The sequence below is a fragment of the Salvia hispanica genome, chromosome 1 (genome assembly GCF_029641045.1).
Source record: "Salvia hispanica isolate PSC_SH4W2 chromosome 1, Shi_PSC_v1, whole genome shotgun sequence".
Classification (NCBI taxonomy): Eukaryota; Viridiplantae; Streptophyta; class Magnoliopsida; order Lamiales; family Lamiaceae; genus Salvia; species Salvia hispanica.
Genome location: NC_142692.1, coordinates 32,761,867 through 32,786,027, shown reverse-complemented (window position 1 = coordinate 32,786,027; position 24,161 = coordinate 32,761,867). Strand labels below are relative to the sequence as shown.

The window sequence follows — 24,161 nt, the reverse complement described above, 5'->3', positions numbered from 1 at the left end:
GAGTCCAAAAGCTTGATATCACATACAGATGCTATTTCCGGTAAATGATAATGGAAGCCGGATCATATTAACTACAAGGCTAAAGGATGTGGCGACTTATGCTGTCTTGTTTGTGAACATTCATGTGATGCGTTTCTTGGATGACGAACAAAGTTGGCGTCTGTTCAATCACAAGGTCTTCGGAGATCAAGATTGTCCTGATGAGCTACGTAGTGTTGGGGAAAAAATAGTAAAAGGATGTGGAGGACTGCCCCTCTCAATTGTTAATGTGGCAGGACTTTTATCCACGATTCCTAGAACTCCAGACTCGTGGAAACAAACTGAAGTTAATGAGGGACAATTGGGATCAATATTATCTTTGAGTTACAAGCACTTGCCTCCACATTTAAGGAAGTGTTTCTTGTATATGGCAGCCTTCCCTCAAGAGTATGACATCCGTGCCTCTGAACTCATCAAACTTTGGGTAGCTGAGGGCATTCTGGAATGTCGGAGTGAATCTAAAAGTGTAGAATGTTGGAATCTATGTCCGGTCAATGAACGTTGACCAATTATAATTTCAACGAGACATTTAATTTTGTAAAATTAAATCATATAGCGTCAATCTACGTTCGGAGTAGATGGCCGTGGTATATTTATTTTCTCAAATCCGATTCCCGGTGAGTGAGAAATAATTGATTAAAGTTGTGCAAAATTGCAAACTTAATGAGCTATGAGAGAAGCTTAGGGAATAATTAAGAGAGTTAATTATCCCACTTTGAAAATTACAATCTTATTAAACTAGTATTTAATAAGAAGGATTATTACATGTAATAATTATAGTGGACTAAGATGGGCTGTAAGAGCCCACACGCACGCGCACGCGCGCGCCGCCCGACGTAGCCGTTTTATCTTTGGGGACGAAACGCCAATCCGAAGAGCACTAGAGGCTTCCTTGACTCGGCTATTTCCTATTCTACAGTTTACAGTTTCGATTTCCGTTTGTAATTTTTGTTTCAGTTCTTTTTCTGTATTCCTTCTTGGGTTGTATTATGCCCGCTTATATCTTGTAAATCCAGAAACCAACAATCGCAAGACGAGATATTAACTTGCTTTTGAAGGAATTTGGACCTCTAAAACTGAAACTAAACCTTTCGAAACCTTAATACATTTGCTTGGAGATGTCGACTGAATCCAATAACGCCGCTGCCACCACTCCGGCCACCACCGCCGCCATCATTTCCTCCACCATAGCGAACACTGGACCAATCCCCACAATGGTCCCTACCCCAGGGTTCACCTCTTCGTCAACACTATCGTGGGGGTTTTCGAACCCCTTTGGGCCCACTGTTGGATCATCCTCTAGTGGGTCGGTTGGTTCCACTTTTAGTGGTTCCTTCGGATCCTTTAATGGATCGAGTGTTGGGGCCTTCGGGTCCAACACGGGTATCGGTTCCTTTGGATCTGGTACGACCATGGCGGGCTCTATGCCCAACATGAATGGTGTGGGCTCTATGCCCAACCATGTTGTTGGCTCCTTCGGGGGCAACGGAATTGGTTCCTTCGAAGGACCAAGTGTGGCACCTTTGGCACCGAGAATGATGCCACCTGCCCAAAAACCACCTAAATTTGGAGGAGCTGACTTCAAGAGGTGGTACCAAAAGATGTTGTTCTACTTGACAACATTGGGCATCGCCAACTTCCTCACGGAGAACGAGCCGCCCACGCCAAGTGATCAAGAGACAAGTGTTGAGGTCATGGCGGACTATGAAGCATGGCGCAAAGGAGATTATCTTTGTAAAAATTTTATTCTAAGTGCATTAGATGATAGTTTGTACAATGTATACTCCCTTGTAACCACATCAAAAGAGATGTGGGAAAGCCTAGAGAAAAAGTATAGTATCGACAATGCCGCCGGTACGGAACATGTTGTAGTATCCAAATTCATGGACTACAAAATGGTCGACTCTAGACCGGTCATGGAACAAGTTCAAGAGTTCCAAATGATCATCCACGGACTCGCGGCTGAAGGGATGAATTTGCCCGACAACTTTGTGCGGTGCATACTCATTGAGAAGCTTCCTCCTAGTTGGAAGACTTCAAGCACTACCTCAAGCACAAGCGAAAGAAGATGAGTCTTGAAGACTTGATCGTGAAACTGCGCATTGAAGCGGATGTGCGCAAGATCGACCTAAAGGCTAAGGGCTTTAGTCCACTTGATGCCAAAGCCAACTTGTTGGAGCGGGGCGGTCCTCCAACAAACGCCCTCGCCCCAATCAGAAGGACAAGGGGAAGGGAAAGCAGCCTGCAAAGAAATTTGAAGGCGAGTGCTACAAGTGTGGCAAAATTGGCCACTTTGCCAAAGACTGCCGAAGCAAGAAGAAGAAGCCGGCAGCCCACGTCGTTGAGAAGGAGTTCAAGGACTGAATGAAGATGACCTCGTTGCCGTGGTCACTGAAGAAGTCAACATAGTTGACAACAAAGGCGGCTGGTACATCGACACCGGCGCTACGGCTCATGTTTGCTCAGATAAGAGCAAGTTTGCCTCCTACACTGCTGTTGAAGGAAGGAAGATCAACATGGGGAATCAAGCATCGTCCGAGGTCCTCGGCATTGGCAATGTGATCCTCATGATGACGTCTGGCGTCACAATCACTTTAAGGATGTGCTGCATATCCCGGACATCCGCAAGAACCTAGTGTCAGGATCAATACTAGTTAATAAGGGGTTTAAACTTGTATTCGAGTCTGATAGGTTTACTTTGTACAAGTTTGGAAAGTCCCTCGGAAAAGGTTATGTAACCGACGGACTTTTCAAGCTTAGTGTGGCTACACGCCTTGTTCCAAAGCCATTGGCTAACAATAATAATAAAGCATCTACTTCATCTTATTTGACCGAGTCCTCAAATTTGTGGCATTGTAAATTGGGACATGTAAATTCAAAAGCCGTGAAAAGATTAGTGAACTTAGATTTACTAAAGGCAGTTGAAGTGGGTAGCCAAGGCAAATTTGAAATATGTCTTGAGGCTAAAATGACTAAGTTACCGTTTCACTCAGTTGAACGAAAAACAAAACCCCTTGAATTAATTCACACGGATGTATGTGATTTAAGGATGGTGCAAACTAGAGGTGGTAAAAAGTACTTTATCACTTTTATAGATGATTGCGCAAGATATTGCTACATTTATCTTTTAAGAAGTAAAGATGAAGCAATTGAAGCGTTCAAAAATTATAAGAACGAGGTTGAGAATCAACTTGGTTGTAAAATCAAAGCGATTCGAAGTGATAGAGGAGGCGAGTATGTAGCCCCGTTTGAGGAGTTATGCAACGCAAGTGGTATAATTCACCAAACGACAGCTCCATATTCACCACAATCTAACGGTGTACCAGAACGCAAAAATCGAACTCTAAAAGAGATGATGAATGCGTTGCTACTAAGTTCAGGATTACCCCAGAACATGTGGGGGGAGGCTATCTTGACAGCCAACTATATCCTTAACAAAATCTCACTCAAAGGAAAAGACATCACTCGTTATGAGTTGTGGAAAGGAAGGAAACCATCCTACAAATACCTCAAAGTGTGGGGGTGTTTGGCGAAGGTAATGGTTCCCCCACCCAAGGAAGTCACAATTGGACCTAAAACGGTTGATTGTATCTTCATTGGATATGCACTTAACAGTAGTGCATATAGATTTGTTGTTCACAAGTCTGAAATATCGACTATTACAGTAGGAACAACAATCGAGTCAAGGAATGTCGTATTTCTCGAAAATACATTTCCTTGCAAGGACAAAGAAGAAGTCCTAATCAATTCTGAGACAAGAATTGAAGATGAGGCCACTAGTTCTAGAACAGTGGATGAAGCCACTAGTTCTAAATCCGCGGATGAAGAGCCTAAATCGCGCAAGCGAGTGAGGCATGATCCAAGTGATGCAGTACTAAGACGTGGTAGTAGGGTCAGAACACCAAAAACATTTGGTCCTGACTACATTGCTTTTATGTTGGATGAAGAGCCAACGTCAATAAAAGTAGCAATCGATGCCCAGACGGGTTACATTGGAGAGAAGCTATTCAAAGCGAAATTGACTCAATTTTGCTAAACCACACTTGGGTGTTGGTTGATTTGCCCGAAGGTGCCAAACCTCTAGGGTGCAAATGGGTGCTTAAAAGAAAATTTAAGGCCGATGGAACAGTGGATAAGTATAAAGTCCGATTGGTAGTAAAGGGTTTTAAACAAAATGAAGGACATGACTTCTTCAATACCAATTCACCTGTAACAAGGATTACATCTATCCGAGTGCTTCTCGCTATTGCTGCATTGCACAATCTTGAGATTCATCAAATGGATGTTAAGACTGCGTTTCTAAATGGTGAACTAGAGGATGAAATCTATATGGAACAACCCGAAGGGTTTGTAGTGCCCGGACAAGAGAAGAAGGTATGCAAACTGGTTAAGTCCCTCTATGGATTAAAACAAGCGGCGTTGCAATGGCACTTGAAGTTTGATAATGTGATGTTATCAAATGGGTTTAAAATCAACGAGTGTGACAAATGTGTCTATATTAAGAGCACTGATAACGGGTACGTTATAGTGTGTCTCTACGTTGATGACATGTTAATCATGGGTAGTAACACTCAAGTGATTAACGAGACAAAAGTCATGTTAAAGAGAAACTTTGACATGAAAGACATGGGTCTAGCCGATGTAATTCTTAGAATGAAAATTCTAAGAACATCCGATGGAATCATCTTAACCCAATCTCATTATGTTGAGAAGATATTGAAGAAATTCAATGCCTATGATGGCGCGCCGGTTAAGACTCCAATTGAACTCAATGTTCACTTGAGCAAAAATAAGGGCGAACCCGTTGCACAAGAAGAATATGCATGGGTCATTGGGTGCATTATGTACTTAACTAATTGCACTCGGCCGGACATTGCTTGTGCCGTGTACAAGTTGAGTCGCTACACGAGTAATCCAAACAAAGAGCATTGGAGAGCTCTTATAAGGGTTTGAGATATCTAAAACATACTCAAAATCATGGGCTAAACTTTTCGAGATACCCCCCGGTACTTGAAGGGTACTGTGATGCGAATTAGATATCTGACAATAAGGACTCACTTTCAACAAGTGGATACGTCTTTACTATTGGGGGTGGTGCTGTCTCGTGGAAATCCACGAAACAGACATGCATAGCCCGTTCAACTATGGAATCAGAATTCATAGCTTTAGATAAAGCTGGGGAAGAAGCCGAATGGCTTAAGAACTTCCTTGAGGATATTCCAGGTTGGTGTAAGCCAGTGCCTCCAGTGTTGATTCACTGTGATAGCCAAGCCGCTATCGGGAGGGCAAATAATGGCTTCTATAACGGTAAGTCTCGACACATTCCTCGATGACATAATACCGTAAGACATTTGATCACAACAGGCGTGATTACAATTGACTATGTGAAGTCAATAGATAATCTAACGGATCCGCTAACCAAAGGGTTAAATCGTGATCAAATGAATAAGTTTCTAGAGGGAATGGGTTTGAAATCCACAAACTAAAGAATTGTCATAGTGGTAACCCAACCATGATGACTGGAGATCCCAAGAACTTGGTTCAATGGGAAAACTAAGATATGAGAGTTCGTGTGAAACACTCATCTACATCTATTCCCTAAAGAGCAATAGAGTGTTAAAAAACTTGCCTTGTGGTGAGGATAAGTCTATGACTTTTAATGATTCCTAAAGATCTCAAGGATATTGAGTTCTCAAAGAGACCGAGTAGGGCAAGATACTCGAGTAGGAATCACCTATGTAAGTGTGAAGTATGGCCGCTTCAAATTACACACTTATGAATCCAAAGTGGTGTCCAAGGCCGCAAAAGACACAAAACGTGAGAACGGATGAGGTTGAGGTGTTTAAGTGTTAACACCATTGTCTCGGTGCACGCCGTGGGGGACTAGTTCAAAGCATAGCGCTACTAGGTCGCCTGTGTATCCGATGGCGTTGACTATGGAAGGTTCAAAGCTAAAAGCTACCTATCCTTATGCTTATATACCTCTCGAGGGTTGAGCTTGTGTCTGCATGCATATGCATTTGGCTATTTCCACTCATGTGGGGGATTGTTGGAATCTATGTCCGGTCAATGAACTTTGACCAATTATAATTTCAACGAGACATTTAATTTTGTAAAATTAAATGATATAGCGTCAATCTACGTTCGGAGTAGATGACCGTGGTATATTTATTTTCTCAAATCCGATTCCCGGTGAGTGAGAAATAATTGATTAAAGTTGTACAAAATTGCAAACTTAATGAGCTATGAGAGAAGCTTAGGGAATAATTAAGAGAGTTAATTATCCCACGTTGAAAGTTACAACCTTATTAAACTAGTATTTAATAAGAAGGATTATTACATGTAATAATTATAGTGGACTAAGATGGGCTGTAAGAGCCCACGCGCGCGCGCCGCCCGACCCGCCGCGAGCCGCGTGCCGCGAGCCTCGAGCCCGAGCTCGCGCCAGTGCACGTGCCCGTGCCCTTGCCCTTGTCCTTGTCCTTGTCCTTGGATCTTGGCAATTGGTCTTTGGGTGGTCTTTGGGCCCGTTCGTGGGCTTGGTGCTTGGGCCTAGTTGTGGGCTTGGCCCAAGGCTGGTGGGTCTAGTTCTTTTTGGACCACCACCGTTTCCACGTCAGCGAGCTAAGCGGGATGACACCTCGTCAGTATGACGCGGTAAGCCAACGTGGCTGACACGTGACGGTCCACGTCATGATCGAATCTAGAAGCATCTAGATTCAACCTCTCCAGCTCTGAGCGTGTAACGGCTCGTAACGCCCGACCGTTACAGCTTGTAACGCCTTGTAACCGACGACCGTTACGGTCTGGCATTGATGACAGCCATCAAGGCTGAGTTGACCCCTGCAGTGGACTGAGCCTATAAATAGGCTAGTCATTCCATGCATTCTACACACATAAAACACTAGAAAGCATTCTGCATCATAAGCGCTCTCTCTCTGCATTGTCCTTCTGTCGAAGCTCTGTCCTCTCCTCCATCCAGTTCGCCGGAGCTTTGTTGATAGCGGTGCTGCTTCACTAGAGACGTAGTCATTTTATCTTTGGGGACGAAACGTCAATCCGAAGAGCACTACCGGGGCGTATCTCGTCTTGCGGAAAGAGGCCTCCTCGACTTGCTATTTCCTGTTCTACAGTTTACAGTTTCGATTTCCGTTTGTAATTTTTGTTTCAGTTCTTTTTCTGTATTCCTTCTTGGGTTGTATTACGCCCGCTTATATCTTGTAAATCCAGAAACCAACATAGAATTGGTGGCGGAGGAGTGCTTGGAGGTTCTGATCAAGCAAAGTCTAGTTTTGGTCACTAGCTGGAAAATTGATGGTAAAATTAGAAGCTGCAGACTGCATAGTATGGTGCGGGACTTTTGTGTGAGACAGGCCGGGGAAGAGAAGTTCCTTCTTCCTTTCTTCCTGTTATGGACTACTTCTCTACTCCTATCTTAAGAAAACATTTTCTTCCACAAGTCCTCCAAAATCATCCCCGCATAAGTGTTAGTTGGCATGATCTACAACTTAGAGGCTCTATGCATAGCTCATGTACCACTTCTATCATATGCATCCCATGAAGAGGTCATAAGCCCAAATGCTCTGTAGAAAACTTTACTTCACTTAGGATCCTTCATGTTTTAAGAAGAAATGATCGTTCATATTGGGAACTAGGTCAGGTTTTTGAATTGATTCATCTCACTTACCTTGCTTCCAACATTCCCGATAGTATTGTCCCTCCAGCTATAGCAAAGCTTCAGAATCTGCAGACTTTAATAATTTATAGATATGAATTCATTTGCCAGTGGAGATTTGGAGCATGAGACAGTTGAGACATCTTATCGCCTTCTCATTTTGTCCTTTACCCCTTCCTGAAGGAGCAACTCTTTCTCTAGAAAACTTACAAACACTTTCCATGGCATTAGACTTTGAATGTAGTGAAAGGATGGTGGATATGATCCCAAACATAAAAAAGTTGGGAATTTGCTACAGTGAAGATAAGTTTGATGCAGACTATCATCTTGGCAATCTTAAACGTCTACATCAGCTTGAGAAGTTGAAATTGGAGATGCATAGTTCATCTGTGACAGGTCTGAATACTATTTTTCATCTGTTTCTGAAATTGAAGGTGTGTAGTTCGTTTGTGTCGTATCTTGACAATCTAGTTTTTCCACCGTCGCGATAAAGTTAGAATTGAATGGTGGATGGATTTCTTGGAAAGATATGACAATTATTGGTTCGTTGCCTAATCTTCAAGTGTTGAAACTAAAGAACTATGCTTGCCATGGGGAATACTGGGAAACCATTGACTGGCAGTTTGATAATTTGATATTTCTGTGTATTGATGGATCCAATCTGAAACATTGGAAAACTAGAAGTGGCAACTTTATGAGCCTCAAATGCCTAATTCTTCATCGTTGTCCATACTTGGATGCGATTCCACGTGACATTGAAAATATTCCAACACTTGAACTGATTGAGATCGATGATCACAACCAATCTCTTTTGTGCTCAGCAAATAAAATACAAGAGGAACGTAGGAAAGTTTGGGGAAATGATGGCCTAAAGGTTGTCGTGAAGCGTTCTTGATCCTCTTTCAAACTTGACCGTGTCCATCATAGTATAAGGTAAGGAACTCATAAAAGTTGCAATAGCTAAGCATCTTCCTCTCTTTTTAACATTCTCAGATCGTAGAATGTTGGTTGATTCCTGTCATTTTAATCTTCTCATTTTTAAGATGCAGAGCTTTGATGAGGTAGCTTATCAGATATTCTACGGACAAAAGAGGCACACAATTAAAGGTGCAATGGTTGGTGATGCTTGATAAAATTCTATTACTTGTTTGCAAGCTAGTTTCAAATAACTGTGAATGATATAATATTGTGTTATCATGTGTAGTATTATTTCTCAAATTTAAATGAATGTTTTGGAGAAATAGGCTGCTCTGGCAGAGTGGCAGGTACTTTGTCATTTGTCGTGTTTAAATGATCAACCCATAATATCTGTTATGTTTCCTGTATGTAGTAGTTGTTGTGTTTAAATGCCGCATCATTGGATAGCGACAAATGAATTTCTAACAAGTGGAAGGCCTATTTTCTGAAGAGAAGTTTGGTGCAGGCAATTATCTTGACAATCTTATACATTTGAAAAGTAAAGACCGACCCCTTTTAAAGGATTTATAGATATACTCAACTCAAAAGGCAAAATTGCCGAAGCACTTAGGGGTGGTGATGGTGCGTGTGTCTTGGCCAATGCTGTCCCCGGCTGCTGCTTAGGTTGCTGGTGTGACCGTGTGGTGGAACGGTCATGAGCTGTATGTTGGGGTTTGTATATTAAAAGATGCTTCGAGCGTATATGCCTTTGTACAGTCAGCTTGTGCATGTATACGAGAAACGCCACGTCCACTTGTTTACCTAATTATGAGAATAAATAATATAATATAATGGTTTATTATTGAAATATGATAAACAAGTCTAAGGCTTTTTACTAAGAAGGTCAAGTAGGGAAATTCGATGAATCTCCTCATGTGTTTTCCAGTAGGGGACTTGGCCATATCTAGTAAGAAGAAAAACGTATTCACAACCTAGATAGGCTTTGGCTACCTATTGGTACGGTTGCGGTGTTTGTGATAATTCTCTCTTACCTAAGACGAGATTAGTAACACCGGTGTGGTAAAGCACTGAAAGGATCTAATATGAAATGTATTCTTTATTGTTATCTACTGTAAGAATATATTTCGGAAAATTTTAGTATTTTCTAGTCTATGGAATTAATATCAATATTGTTTATTCAATCATACGCCACTTTGACTTATCAATATGTGAGAGTTTGTACGTAACTCAAGTTCATGATATCTTGGGCGGTAGTAATTGAATAACATGAAGGTATTGGAATATCATTTCATAGAATTCGCGTGCCCAGTGTGGTATGATTGAATCCCTAAGGGGTGATCCCCAAGAGGTGTTTGAAAAAGGAATTTATTATTCAGAAAACTGCGCAGTTGGAATTTATTCCACGAATAATAAATAAAGTTTCAAACTAGAAAAATTCTTTGGAGAATTAATTTAATTCTAGTCACATAGCAGACAAAAGAATTAAATTGACGAATCAAGATAATCTTAAACGCGGGAAATATTATAAAATAAAATGGACCCAAGTTATTTGTAATTTGGTGATTTAAGTGGGAGTGCAATATTATTCTTTAGTGGAACAAAATAATATTCCATTGATAATATATTAAATCATAGGTCATTTGATTTAATTAGTTAATTATCTAATGGGTGAGCCCAACACTTAAGTCATTCCATGGATCCCCATCCTAGCCCAACAAGTCCATTATAAATAGTGATGAGATATGGAAACCCTAATACACCACATACAAGACAACACACTCCAAAACCCTAACCCTAGCCGCCTAGAAATCGGCGCCTCTCTCTCTCTCCCTCTTGGTCTCGAATTTCATGCCTAGCACGTGGGAGAATTAGGGTTTTTATTATTGTTCTTGATCTATCCTAATTCATAGGATTAGATCTAGACAATTTCGTGTTTGTATTGGTTTTCCCTGGATCTCTTCAAGACTATTATTTGATTGTTCGAGATCCGCCCACACGGATGAGTAATCAAGGACAAGGGAATTGGTTGGAAGATTCACGGTCGATAAACCAAGGATCTCCGGGTGGTACATCTAGCAACTTCGATCCTATAATGGATCAAGATGAGGTAACAATCGAATCTACATCGAATATGCATGATTATGTGTTTATTTGATGTTATATCTATAGATCTATGTAAATTGCATGAAATTGGAGTCGAATGCATAATCACCTAAATAGATCCGGTCAAGGACCTGTTTGTTTTCCGTGTCTTCCGCTGCGGTAGTCTCAACACTGTACCGTATCATATAAACTTTCCATTGTTTGAAACGGCTAATCAGTTTGCCATTGCTGTTTCTTGGTTTTTCACCCTTACCTTTTCCTGTTTTCCTCCAACTCATACTCTTTTGAACTTTGCAATTCCAGAGCCCATTTTGTTCAGTCCAAATTCGATTCATTTGAACTTGTATGCATTTGTGTTTTGACATAGCATCTGGAGATGAGATATTTCTTGACAACTTCTCCACCTTACACTCAACGTTTTCAGTTTGCCGTCCCTGCAACTATCCTTGCTCCTTATCCTTACGTTGGTGATCTCACCACTCCTCATGTAAAACCACAAATTATATCCGCATCAACTGCAACACTGAGCTCAGATGAAAAAGTCTCTCTGCAGAAGTTGGGAGTGAATGGATGTGATGTACATGAACAATTATGAACATGGGTGCATTGGTCCTAAGAGCATCCCCATTCGTACTCTTATTTAAGAGTACGGAGGTAGCCCCGGACCCACTTTTACTTCATGTCCTTAGATAAGAGTACAACACACATATCCGTGCTCTTTCGCAAGGACAAGCTAAAGGGTCCCACCATTCTATTATTTAACTTAAATACTTCAATTACTAAAAACATTTCTATAATATAAAAATACATTAAAAAATAAAAATTACTACCTTTGTCCCTGAAAATTTGATACAGTTTACTATTTCGGTCTGTCCCTGAAAATTTGATACACTTCACTTTTACCATTTTTGGTAGTGGACCCCATATTCCACTAACTCATTCATACTCACATTTTATTATAAAACTAATACTTTAAAAGTAGGATCCACATCCCAGCGCGACGGCAGTTGGCTGTCGCCTTCTTCTTTCCTTGCGGACGGCAGGAACTGCTCGGCCCAGCGTCGGGGCTACCCAAGTTAGTTCCGGCAAGCTGGGTAGCCACATCATCGGAGACGCCATCGGATAGGGCTACCGACCTCGACCATTTGCTAGAGGAGCTGGAGGAAGATGCTACTACGCATCCCTATACTTCTCATGATGGCGCGCCTCCTGCTATAAGCTGAGGTACTTGAACGGTTTCAAGTACAAGGATTGGTAGGTCGCCAAGGCGATACTGATGATGTCGAGCTCGCTCTTGCCGCTCCCCGTCGACCGCTCTTCTTGGAGGTAATACCCTTGGAACTTATCACTTGCGTCATTGGCTCTGTAGATGCAATTGCGCACCATACTATCATTGCGATAGATGGTTTCCCCGGGCCGGTTTTCATTGTACAGACGAGTGATGCGCCACAAAAACGTTTCCCCGCTTTGGTTCGTCCCAGCGTCCGGATCTTCGGAAACTGCCAAGTAAGCTTTGAACATCTGCATCATCTCATCCGAAGTGTATGGGGTGCGGATACCACGAATATGAGGAGTAGGAGTAGGAGTAGAAGTAGGATTACAAGTAAAAGTAGGAGTAGGAGTAGGAGTAGGCGCAGAGCTGCCGCTCCCTCCCTATCCGGTTTCGGGTGCCCACCCATATCGCCCATCGGGGGCATCTTGGTTGTCCACCGGGTAAGGCCGGTAGCCACCCAAAACTTGAGAACCTTGGGTTTGAGGAGGGGCCGAAAATTGCGTTTCCGAACTAGGGAATGGCTCGGAGCCGAACCAATTGTGGTTCCAACCGCAGGAGCCGGAGGGGTGATCGCCGGAGCCGGACATTGTGTAGTGTGGTGGGAATTTAGATGAGAGAATAGATGGAAATTGATGAGAAAATAGATGAGAGAATTTAAATGATAGAATAGATGAGAATTGTGTAGTGTGGTGACAATTTTTTTTTGTTGAAGTGAGAGTATTTATAGATGAAAATGTGAATTTTGGGGAAAAAAATTGAAAAATAAATTAAAAGTAGGTAGAAAACGGATATAATTTATTGGGAAGTGGGAAAATATTATTTTTTTAAAAAACGTTTTTTTTTATTTTGAATTTTTTAAAAAAATAAAAAATCAAATTTGTCAATGGCTATATCATTGGCCAATCAGGAGATGCCACGTAAGGCTGCTCAGCCGCACGATGTGCTCTTATTTAAGAGAAGCAACGTGCCGCTGGCACGGATAGACAAGAGCCTGCTGCGGATGCTCTAAAAAGCCTCCTACAATGTCTACCAAGGGAGGCTCACCATTCTACGAACAAGGCCGTGGCACGCTGCCTCCCATGGATCTGGCACCCCCGCCCTCATGGATGATGACATTTTGCTCTAGAAATTTTGCAGATAAGTGTTAAGAGTTAACTATAGTGGTGTTTTATCATCAACTAGGAAGAAGAATCATATAGTAGTACTTTTGTTTGGCGCCGAAAATTAACTGTAGTCTACTTTGGCTTTATCTAGAGTGCCTCCATCTCCGGCGGGCCCTATATATTTACTACATTCATACTACCTCTGTACCACTCAAGAATAGAGAGAGAGAAATAATTGAAGATACTACCGAGGAGAGAATATAGAAATTGGACAATTAAGTGATAACCGTTTTTGTTTGGGGAGGGTATGGTAATTCTAATCCACTCCGATAAGCATTTTGCTTGATAAAATGTTCGCCTAGAATGGCTTATGAAGCTTTCGATTCCTGTAACAAACCTTACTCCAAATCCTTAAATGCCACAATCATCCCACCGCTCGTCCTGTTAAACAACAGATTTTATCAATCCACGACAAAGCTGTTCTGTTTTCCTGCAGTTTAATCTCACAAAAAGAAAGAATAAGGGAGGTAGCAAATACAACTGAAGAGATCATTCAATATCTTTTCTCCCTAAAAAAATCTGGACCCAACTTTCAAACCTTCAGATCAGTGGGGGGGATTAGCTGAGGAGCTCGACTCAACTATCGGAGATTGAATTCGAAGATCTTGTGGTTGCAACGGAGCTGATTGTCATAAATTCAAACCGGTTGAGGAGATTAGCCGAAAAAATCATGTCAAAGCGAGAATTACCCGATGAAGATCCAAGTGATTCACCATCAATCTCTCCTCCCTCGAGCAATGGTGCTGTGGTTGGTTTTGATGAAGACATAGTACAAATGATGGACCGGCTAACTAACCAATTTTCCTACCTACAAATCCTCCCTATTGTTGGAATGGGAGGCATTGGTAAGTCCACACTTGCTAAATCTATTTTTCATCATCCATTCATCATAAAGCATTTTGATATTAGAGCTTGGGTCACAATATCACAAGATTATTGTATACCAAGTATTCTCTCCAAATTACTAGCTTCAGTAAAAGGAAAAGATGATCGAGGTGGAAGGGATTCGTTGAAAGGAATTGAACAAGTGAAGCTTGAAATTTACCAAATATTATATGGAGGAGGTTTCTCATAGTATTGGATGATGTGTGGAGTGCAAAAGCATGGTATCACGTACAAATACTATTTCCTGAGAATCTTAATGGAAGCCGGATCATATTAACTACAAGGCTAATGGATGTGGCTACTTATACTGCCCCTCTCAGTCCTATTCATATAATGCGTTTCTTGGATGACAAACAAAGTTGGCGTTTGTTCCATCACAAGGTTTTCGGGGATCAAGATTTTCCTCTTGAGCTACAAAGTGTTGGGGAGAAAATTGTATAAGGATGTGGAGGACTGCCCTTCTCAATCGTTACTGTGGCAAGACTTTTATCTAGGATCCCTAGAACTCCAAAGTTGTGGCAGCAAATTGAGAGAAATGATGGGCAGTTGGAAACAGTATTATCTTTGAGTTACAACCACTTGCCTCCACATTTGAGGGAGTGTTTCTTGTATATGGCAGCCTTCCCTGAAAATTATGAGATCCATGTCTTTGAACTCATCAGACTTTGGGTAGCTGAGGGCTTTTTGAAACGTCAAAATGAATCTAAAAGCATAGAAATGGCGGCAGAGGAGTACCTTGAGGATCTGATCAAGCAGAGTCTAGTTTTGGTCACTAGCCGGAAGAGTGATGGCAGAATCAAAACTTGCAGGCTGCATAGCATGGTGCGGGACTTTTGTATGAGACAGGCTGGGCAAGAGAAATTCCTTCTTCCTGTTATGGACTGCTTCCCTAATCCTATTTTAAGAAGGCATTTTCTTCCACAAGTCCTCCAAAATCACCTCCGCGTAAGTGTTAGTTTGTTTGATCTACATCTTAAAGACTATATGCATAGCTCATGCACCACTTCTATTATATGCATCCCGCATAGAGTAGCTCTGAACATAAAATTTCTGGCGATGTCCAAGTAACACAATCTCCAATTTTTTTAATAATTACTGATATTTCAAGCTAAATTGTTGCATGATCTAATGATTATTCATATCATCATAGCAGGTACTATAATGCACTATTTCATTTGTTGCAATTTAGGTTTTATTTTTTTTCCTCCTAGATACATTTCTAGTCTAACTATCATGTGTGCATTTACATTCCCTATATTTTGACCCATTTTGTGTTTGTATAAGCACAACTGCATAGGTAGGGATTAGCTGTTTGCATCCTCGAAACTTTTTGCTTAACTTAGTTATTTAGTTTTCTCTTGTCTTTGCACTTGCTTGCAGATATGCTGCCTGAATCACTCCTTAGAGAAGATGATGCATCCTGCTATCAGGTAAAAGGATCAGTAAGCTTTTATAGTAGGTGAGGGCAAAAACGAATAAATTGGTTGAATTTTTAGTTGGTGGTATGAGTAGGATTGTTTTGATATATATCAACATAGTGTATTAAAAATATCAACACAATGGAGTAAAATATTTCAACATACTTACATGAAAACGTCAACACTGTTCTATTGATATTGTACATGCATTGCATCGAAAAAAATTTCATGCATTTATTGATATAAAATCTGTTAATTAACATATACAAAAATTAAAATAAAAATTATAAAAGTTCTATCACCCAATAATCATCGGAACATATTCAATTGAAAATCTGCTAATTAACATATAGTACTAAAATTGAAATAAAATTTATCAAAATTAGACGATATGCTTTATAAAATTCCAATTTGTAATAAATATTGTTAAAATAGACCATAATATTACTACCATCACATCAGCATCCACATGGGTAATTAGGGGCCTATTAAATCTTTTTATAGAATGTAGGTCAGGCTGTCATAAAGCCCACAATGCCACAGATACGGCCCATTAACTATATAACATCTCTCCACAAAAAATCACTATGCTTACATTTTCCCTTCTGTTTACCAGCTATGCATCTCTTTCGCCGCACCGATCATTCGGGGGGAGGCGGGACACTGCGAGGTGGGTAGTTTATCTGGGGCGGATGCCAAAGAAGAAATCAAAATTCAATCTTTTTTATTTAAAATATTGCTTGCTCCGTTACAAGTCGCTTACAATATTTTTTCAGCCTGAAACTTAGGAATTGATATTTAGAAATTAAGTGGGGTTGTGAGGAGAATAAAGTATAAAATAAAAAAAATTAGGAGATAAAAAAGAGAATAAAGTTTTTGGCAAAAAGAGAGGTCAAAGTAACTTGGGAATTATATATTTTGAACATTTGTAAGTACTAAATTTCAATTTATTGAAAATTAATATTTTATGTTTTTTTGTCATAAAAATGCCATATAAAATGTAATCAAATCAAGATAATGAGGTTATTGACACGTGATTTTATCCACTGCATAGTGATGAAAATTACATATATTTATTTATAGAGTGTAAAATATAATATTATGAGAATTTCAGAATACATACATTTAAATTCAAACCTAATTAAATTATTGGTGTAAAAACTATACTGATGTTTGATAAATCTTGGATAGTTGAATGACTTAATATGCTATGATGAATTTAGACATTGAAAGTCAAATCAAGATTAGTAAAATTAAAATGAAATGTAAGTACATTTTGATAAATTTTAAACCTAGTTTTAAAAAAATTACTCCATTTCTTATAATAAATTTAATTTTTCCAATTTTTGAATTATATTACTAATTATTTAATGTATATGTATATTAAATATATATTGGAAGCTTAATTTTTTTAGTTCTTTATGGAGAGGTCATATTCTAATGCTTTTAGCACCCTAATCCAAAATTAAGACTAAATCTCCACCCTTGGATTTTAAAATGAGTGGATGAGATTAAAGCTCACAAAATCTCAATAAATAGTAGACAAAATATCAACAAAAGGGTAATATCGTCATTATGTTATCATATGATAATTTTCGTGAGTGTTTTTTTATATCAACATTGTGTATTACAAATATCAACAATATGACATTAGAATATCAACACATATTTATTGAGATTGGACATGCATAATATTGAGATTTTGCCTACAATATATTGAGATTTTTTGTTGCATTTGTTGAAAATAGCTGCTTATCAACATGTACGAAAATTGAAATATAATTTATCAAATTTCATCACTCGAACATTGTCGGAACATATGCAATTGAGATCTCGTTGGAATCCTTATTAAATTATCTTTAATTTGATATATTTTTTGCGAAAAAATAATTTAAATTGAGAGAGTTACGTAAATTTAAAGATTTGAGATGATTTTGAGGAGGAAGAAAGTAGTTAGTTATAATTACTACATATAGGATTTGACATTAATACCCTTATAATTTAATTAATAATTATTTAAATTTAAAATATATTACACTTGGCATCATATTAACCACAGGATCTTCTAATCTAATGGTTAAAAATTGGTCTCAATTTGGGATTGATAATTAGTTAGCAATTGATTACATCCCCTTTATGGAGTATTATATTGTGTTAAATCATTGTAAAATATAGCGGAAGAATAAACAATAGTGGTACATTGGTTTAACTATATCATTTTTACAAAACGAGTGCTCAAAAGTAATTGGGACTGCTAAAGTGGGACGAAAGGAGTACTAATTTTTAACCTTTCTTTCTAAATTTCTTGATTTATTTGGATCAGCTCATAAATTTCAGAATACACTAACATCCCTATATATATGATGGACATAGGGCGCGTGCCTTTTATTTCCAAAGAAGGTTACATAGCTATGTTCACGAGTAACAAATCAACCCTAAAATTTAAAAAGAAATGAAAGAAGAGAATCAAATTAATATATCTACCTTTTTTTTTATGATAAATTCAAAAGTCAGACAATTGAAAAGTCACTAGGGCTCTATGATTGTTGGGCTTAGAGATTAATATAATTGTTGCCTAACTATAATTACTTAATCCATATTTCTTTAATTCTAGCCCATTTCCTTTCAATTATACACTAGAGAATTCCTTGTGGAGAGATTTCAAAACATATCTATACAATATATAAAAGAAAAGTTTTGGAAAAATTTACAAGATTGCCATTTAATTTTAAAAATTATATTAAATTAAATATATACTACAATTTAAAGGCTATTAAAAATATAAAAGGGGAGTTTTGGAGAAATTTACAAGATTGTCATTTAATTTTAAAAATTATATTAAATTAAATATATACTACAATTTAAAGGCTATTAAACAAGTGATTAATAGAGTGAGTGGGTTGGTTTTACGTGGGATTAAAGAATGGGTAACCGTTGACCAGGAATTTGGTAGTTTGATACATCTTATTGATGAATCAAATGTGAAGTATTGGACAACTGATAGTAGCCACTTTCCTAGTCTCCAGTGCCTAACGCTTCATCGTTGTCCATACTTGGATGAGATTCCATATGATATTGGAGAGATTCCAACACTTCAACTGATTGAGGTTGATGATCATTGCCAATCTCTTTTGAACTCGGCAGAAAGAATACAAGAGGTACAATTGGATTTCGGAAATGAAGACCTAATAGTTCATGTTAAGCGGTCCTAATCATCTTTCAAACCTGACTGTGTGCTTCTTATCAGGTGAGGAATTCATCAAATTTGTGATGTTTAACATCTTTTTTACCAACCACATACTTTATAGAAATAAGATTGGTAAACTAAGTAAGTGGTTATGAAAATGCACACAGTTTGCGAATAGATAGCTAAGCATCTTCCTATCTTTTTAACATTTCACAGTTTTTAGAATGTCGCTTGATTCCTGTCACTTTTTCTTCTTGTTTTTTCAGATGCAGAGCTTTGATGAGGCGGCTTAGCAGATATTATACTTGTAACATCCCGGATTTTAGAACCCTAATCTTTGAGCCCGAGAATTAATTGTGGATGACGTGGCATTGAGAATGCTTTTATTTCACGAGTTGATATGGTCGTTTTGAGTTAGGATTTGTGTTGCAAGTTTGAAAAGTCAAACCTATTTAATTTAATGATGTGGCATGTGATATATTAAGTTATGAGACTATGTGGCAATTTAATTGATTATGGGTGAGTGAGAATATTAGAGGAAAATTTCCATAAATACTTGTCACCCTAATTCTTATGATTTTCGAACCCTAGACCCCTTGGAGAAAGAATTTCTATTTGTCCGGAATTTATTTAATCCTTGGGATAATTATCCAAATTAAATTCCAAGAGCCAATTATTTCCTTGTTTAGAGATGGAAAAATCGAGCCCCCTTATTCTTCTAGTGATTTTCGAAAATCACTATATTTGGGAAGGAAGGAATTGTTTTATTGTATTTGATTCCTTACTTGATTTCCTTCCATACCTAGAATTTAATTATTCTACCAAATCTTTTCATACTTCAAGAGATCTTGCCATACTTTATTCTAGTCAATATTCAAGAATTCATGCCTTATTTAAAAAGGCTAGAAATCGCCCCTTGCCTTGTTGCATGGAGGATTTTCCTTATTTTTATTTTGCTCCATAATATCTTATTCTATATTATTAAAAATACCAAAACAAAGTCTTGGCTATTTTGAGAGCCTAATTTTCGAAAACTAGGGAGATTTGCCCTAGGATCTATTTTTGTTAATTCTTCTTCCCTACTTCACAATATTATTTTTATTTATTTATTTAATTGGGAGAATGAGATCTTACCAAATATTCTATTCTAATTACCTAAAGATCTTGTGGAACTCTATAAATAAGAACCAAAACCCCAACCCTAGCCCCCATTATTTTCGGCCCCCCTCACTCACATACACTCTCTCAATTTTTTCTTCTACATTACTCCATTAATCCCTCATCCTTTGAGAAGAAATTGAAGTTTAATCCAAGAACTTTGAAGAATCAAGGCTAATACTTGTTTTCTACCGATTGTTTTTCGCTAAAAAGGTATTTTCGATTAAGAGTTATGTGTGTTCTTCTTCTACCTCTTCTTTTCTTCTTCCAACCGATTAATCGGTCTTCTTGAACCCTCATGCATCTTGGTTGAGTGAAAGAGGGATAAAAAGGGATGTGGGAACATGTGTATGTGTGTGTGTGCCGAGAGTGTGTGGTGTGCACCGCGTGTGTGTGTATGTTGATTGTGTGGTGTAGTGTGTGTGTTTGATAGTTAAATAATATGGTGTGATAAACATGATCTTGATTAATTAGTAATGATAAGATAAATCGTTGGGAAGAGGGAAAAAGAAATGAGACATGCATGAGTAAGAGTAGTATTGAACCTAATTTGTGATATGTGCCTATGTGATTAAAAGGTGAAACTTTGGTTGCAAAGCCGGATAACGGAAAAGCAAATCTACTTGAAAACTAAGCAGTCGAGGTGGGCTTTATTCTTAAACTCTTTTATTCTTGCAAAATATTGATTGGTGTTATAAGGGTGGTTTAACTGTTATGCCATGCCTATATTTGTTTTATTGTGATATTGTGCCTGAAGCCTAGTTTGTGAGTTCGCTCCATTGGGCCAAGGTTTTGGATATGTTATACGAATTCGGGTCTGAGTACGGGCCGCAAACCCTACCAGGCTGTGTACACGATGGGATCGAGAGCCGTCCTTGCTAGTCGGCCGGTCTCGTGGGCGAAAAGTGTGGCCACACTTTCGTCGCACCATGGAATGATTGTTAATTGATGAGAAAATGGGAGGTTATTTTGACTGGCCAGTCTATGAAAATATATTTTGTGATACTCGTGATATTCTTTTATAACTGCTTAAAACTCGAGTTCACTTGGTAAGGGTGGCATAACTTATAAAAATGTTTTGGCAACGAGCTCACTGAGTATTTCAAAATACTCAGCCCTGCATGTGTTTTCCTTATGTGCAGGTTGAATGATGACGAGTGGTGGCGGGTGTTGAGCAGCTTAATTAATAAAAATGGATGTGTTGAACTCTAAGTGTGGTTGTGTCACCATACATAGCTATACTTTCTCTTAGTCGTTTTCCGCTGAATTTTTGATACACTTTAGAACTTCTTTTTGGAATACTTGCATCTTGCCTTCGGTTTGAAGCCTTAGTCTTTTCTTGTGATTTCGTCTGGGATAATGAGCCGTGCTCTTAAGATATTTTGATCGCCACTTATGATATCTTTTTTCCTTTAATCTTCTAGGTTAAGTTGTTGCATTTAATACTCTGATATCTCTTTCAATTCTGTTGGTTAGTACTCTTTAAATGAAACCCTAGTCTATGTTTACTCCATTAGAGTCGGTTTGGGTAGCAGCCGCCGCATTTATTGTACCCTAGGAGGGCGGGCTGTTACAGTACTGATGAAAGAGGCAGAGAAATAAAGGTGCAGTGGTTGGTTATGTTTGTTGATGGTTGATAAACTCCTACTTGCTTGCAAGCTAGTTTCAAATAACTATGAATGATAAATGTTTTGTTATGATGTTATAATGTATTTCTCAAAGTTAAATGTTTGTTTTGGATTAACATTTGTAATTACATTTATTTATTCTACAACCAGATGCTATTGTTAACATAGGGATGAAATCAGCTTTTGTACCAAAAAACAAACCTTTAGGCCATACCATAGATTTTGTATGTAAAAATTAAAAGCAAAACAATCCAAGCTGCATAAGTTAGAAATTGCCTTAGTTTGAACAAGCTATGCTAAAAATTCTACTTAGTAAAAGCAAAATGAGATATTTCTTCACCTCACAGTCGGCTTCGGATTCCGGCAACAAACCGTTCTCCAAATCGTTAAATGTGATGATGATCTCACCACTCGTTGTGTAAAAACTACGAGCTATATATGCATCCACAAATTATATGCCTAATTCTAATTAGATTGAGGATCTATATCAGTATATCTTTTCCATAGTCCATATTATTTAAACTTGCCCAGACAAATATAAACAAAAATAATAGTACAACACTTAGTTCAAATGTATAACAGAGTTTTTGATAAGAGTGATGCTAAATGGCCACATTATGGTCGGCCATAATTAGATTTTTCAGCTAAATTTAATGCACTTGAAAAGTATAAAAAATTTCAAGACTCTTCTACCCATCGCCTTAATTATTCCATCAATATTTTCCTCAACTTTCGATCCCTTTATACTTATCACTCTTATTTACTCATATTTTTATTTATAATAAACATTAACAATATTAAGTAAATGTGGTATAATAATATATTATAATTAAATATTTAATTTCTTTTTATAGTACAGGTCTAAAGTGTGTGTCACGTTTTGCACTAATAATTAAATAATTCCGTATTCCGTAATACTAATAGTATATGATAAAGTATAAATTACGTGATATAAAGTAAAATACAAATTTTAACATTTGAAATTGATGATAATTTAAAAAATAATGCATTATAATAAACTCAACGGCCGATAGCAAATACATTAACAAATATTAATAATAATAATTAATATATCACATTTCATTATTTAAAATTATTTTATTTTTTTACAAATTTCATATGAATAGTACTTTTGATGTTATCAATTACTTTTAAAAATATAAAATAATTTTATAGAATATACGATAATTATTAATTTGTGTACTAAGTATGCATATAATTGGAAAGGGTACACCCTCTGTTCCACAAGAGTATGCACTTTTAGTTGTGTACGAATTTTAATGCACTTTTAGTTGTGCACGAATTTTAATGCACAATAAACAAAGTAAGAGAGGGATAGAAGGAAAAAGTAAATAAAGTATTATTAGTGAAGAATGAATTTTACCTTATTATAAATAAAAAAAATATTCAAAATTAAAAAGTGTATTCTCTTGTAGGACAGACTAAAAGATTCTTTTAGTATCCAATTGTTTATTTTTCCTAATTGATCTAATGAATCCCCAACTAATCAATTCGAATCAATCAATTTTATTGCTAATGGATTTTTCCGTTTAAAATAAATTGAAAAATCTAAGCTTAGATCAACCACATCCCCAATTAATTGATTCCCCAATTAATTGATTGAATCTTCAATTTCCCCCCACTAATGGCCTAATCTAGCAAGTTCTCGCACTACAGTACTAATAATAAGTACAACTATTAGATTATCATATTATAAAAATTCATAATATTTCAATATGTAAAACTATGATAATTCATAGTATTAATTATAATAACATCATATATGATATAGTATATGCATCATTAATAATTCATAGTAATATTTTTAATCCATAATAATATCTTCATACAACTTTAATACATATACATAGTATTAATTAAGATACTACACCATATTATAATATTGATTAAAAAGAATTCATAAGGAAAGTGGGTAATTTTTAGTGGAGCGGATGAGTACTTGATAGTATTAATATGTATAACAAACTACTCCATCCGTCCCTCTCTAATTATAGCATTTATAATTTGGTTTTAGAATTTATGTAGTGTTGTTTGTGAGTAAACTATAGAGAATAAATTAAGAAAGAAGGACAATATAGAGAGAGTGATGTTCTATATTGAGAAATGTGTCATTTAGAGTGGAACATCCTAAAAAAATGTGTAATTTAGAGTGTGGCGGAGGGAGTATATGTTGTACTATAAATTTAATATTAAATATACTAAGTAATTAACATAAAACTACACGATATCAAACTTTAGCCGTTGTTAATATGAACTCGTGATGCTATATAACAGTCCATAATTTTGATAATCATAACACTAAATGATGTTAGAAATTTATATTACTCATATGATTTACAATACTTATTTATTTACTACTTATTCTTAATATTATTTTTTAGAATCGCAATTTGTTTATAATATAATTATAATTATACGGTTAGACTGGATCCATTTTGGAGTTTTACAGTAAATGTTACTTGCTCTGTTTCTTCATAGTTGAGACACTTTTTTTTTCCATAAAGCTTAAGCAATGGATGTTCAATGTGTTAAGGATAGATAATAAAGTACAAAAGTTAGAAAAATAAATCAAATAAAGAGTAAAATAAGAGAAAAATTAAATTAAGAGTGAAAAAATATTAATTATAATAATATAAAAATGATTTGATTACAGTGAAACTTTTCTAAATGAAAAGATGACTTAACCAGACTTG

The 24,161-nt window shown here is 37.3% G+C and overlaps 2 pseudogenes across 1 annotated transcript; both read left to right on the top strand.

Moving 5' to 3' along the window:
- Positions 1 to 120: 120 nt before the first annotated feature.
- LOC148933646 (putative late blight resistance protein homolog R1B-16) lies at positions 121 to 11,330 on the top strand (annotated as a pseudogene).
- Positions 11,331 to 13,271: 1,941 nt separating this feature from the next.
- On the top strand, positions 13,272 to 16,365 carry LOC125224505 (putative late blight resistance protein homolog R1B-14; annotated as a pseudogene). The gene is made up of 3 exons (XR_016134706.1): positions 13,272 to 15,001; positions 15,437 to 15,486; positions 16,091 to 16,365. The product of XR_016134706.1 is annotated as a putative late blight resistance protein homolog R1B-14 (transcript).
- The last annotated feature ends 7,796 nt before the right edge of the window (positions 16,366 to 24,161 follow it).